The sequence below is a fragment of the Vicia villosa genome, linkage group LG1 (assembly GCF_029867415.1).
Source record: "Vicia villosa cultivar HV-30 ecotype Madison, WI linkage group LG1, Vvil1.0, whole genome shotgun sequence".
In the NCBI taxonomy this organism is placed as follows: Eukaryota; Viridiplantae; Streptophyta; class Magnoliopsida; order Fabales; family Fabaceae; genus Vicia; species Vicia villosa.
In genome coordinates this window covers 58,423,150-58,425,269 of record NC_081180.1, presented here as the reverse complement: position 1 = coordinate 58,425,269, position 2,120 = coordinate 58,423,150, and positions in this window count along the sequence as shown.

The window sequence follows — 2,120 nt, the reverse complement described above, 5'->3', positions numbered from 1 at the left end:
CACATTGTTGTGGACCAAGGACAAGTGACCTCTCACGTTCGTACACTTTGAACGAGTTGTTAAGAAAGTGGACGGCGTATTCGAGGAGAGGGCGTATCATCTAGTACATAGGCACTCAATATAGGAAATAGGCAACCAAGAAGGGGTTATGGGCGAGATGTTATATTTCTTTCCTCCAAATCGTCCCTTGTTCGACCTTTACAAATATACCAAAACAAAGTCCCTCAAGCATGAGCACTTATAAAGGGAGAAGTGAATTAGTTTTATTTCCTTCATTTGAAATAGCTTGGAGGGAACCTTACATGGAACACTTAGGAGAGGATTAAGTTGAATTCTACTAGCGAGACTTCAGTTGAGTCCCTCACGCAATATTTTACTTGAATCCATCAGTCGAGACTTTTGTTGAATCTCTCACGTGAAACTTTAGTTGAGTCCCTCAGGAAAGACTTTAGTTGAGTCCCTCAGAAGAAACTTTAGTTGAGTCCCTTAAGCAAGACTTTAATTGAGCCACTCAGCCGAGACTTTATTTGAGTTTCTCATACGAGATTTTAGTTGAGTCCCTCATATGAGACTTTAATTTGGTCCTACAAGTGATACTTTTGTTAAGTCTCCTCGTGGGAGATGTCTTATATTGACAATCTCTATATTTCCCCTGGGGCAACAAGGATCTTCCTACGAGAGTCCAACACTCATATCCCCCCTTTTTAATGCGACAAAGATCTTCTTGTGGAAGTTCATCATTTATATTGTCCTTTTAAGGCAACAAGGATCTTTGGTGACTTCTCGACAATTGTATCGATAATGTAGAAGTAATAAAAAGATTGAATCTACAAGGACTACTATTTAACAATACAATAATCGTGCAATGTTTAGAAAATACTAAATGGGGGGAGGGTTCGAGTTTTAATGCGAAAAGAAAATTTAAGTGTTCTGTCAATAATACAAAAGCGGACAGATTTTGTATGGAATTCCCAATTTCTTTATTATTAATGTTCAATGTATTACATGAATGATATCATTGCTATAGTTCCACGATGAATTAACAAAACAATTATACTCAATTCCTTGGTGTATAACTCACTATTCTATACTCATATTTTCCTATCCCTAGTTCACTAGCGTAAGCAAGATTAGGTGATGCAATAGAACATTAATTCCTAAGCCACTACTCGAGGTCTCCTATCCCTATTCAACTGACATAAGTATGACAATTGCTCTAGATCCAACACATAGACTAATGATCAGTATTCCTTATGCGCCCAAAATCATATTAAAAGAGTATCTCACATAAGAACATTACGAACAAGAAGCAATTGAATAGAATTATAACTCAAATTATTCATGCAATAACAAATCAATCTGTGTCCCAACGGTATTAAAATAGGTTCATCATATAAAACCTAACATATGAGAGAATTAGCTACTCATAATGAAAATTACAATACCAAATAAAAATAAGAAGTTTGCATAAGATAATCCTCGAAGAACCGACCTCCAATGATTTCAAATGCGCTCCAAATAAGCCTTCCAGCGTTGTAACTCATTACTTGCAGTGTAAAATTGCAAAACCCTCGAAAGAGTGCCAAAAGTCTCCTTTTAAAGCCTTCAGAATATGTCAGATTGTGTTAGAAAATTGCCTAGAAAAAGGCCCATCGCGCGGGTGATAGCCTACATCATGTGTGCCATGCAATTTTATCAGATCCATCACGCACGCGATGGTGGTGTGACTTTTCCAGTGGCTTACACGCGTTTGCTCCCCTTTCAGCCAATTATTCCCAAGTCTTTATTTCTTCATACTTGGTAATTTTTTGCTTCGTTGTTTGTCTATTTTTCATCAAATTTTGTGATCTTTAGCTCATTTTTATTCTGTTTCTTCGACAAAATATATCCAAATCCTCCCGACGCCACCGTATCAGAAATCAACACTACCGGTTAGAGATTCCTCTTCAACCGATTACATCTAATTCTAGTTTATATATATATATATATATATATATATATATATATATATATATATATATATATATATATATATGTGTGTGTGTGTGTGTGTGTGTGTGTGTGTGTGTGTGTGTGTGTGTGTGTGTGTGTGTGTGTGTGTGTGTGTCATGATTACACCA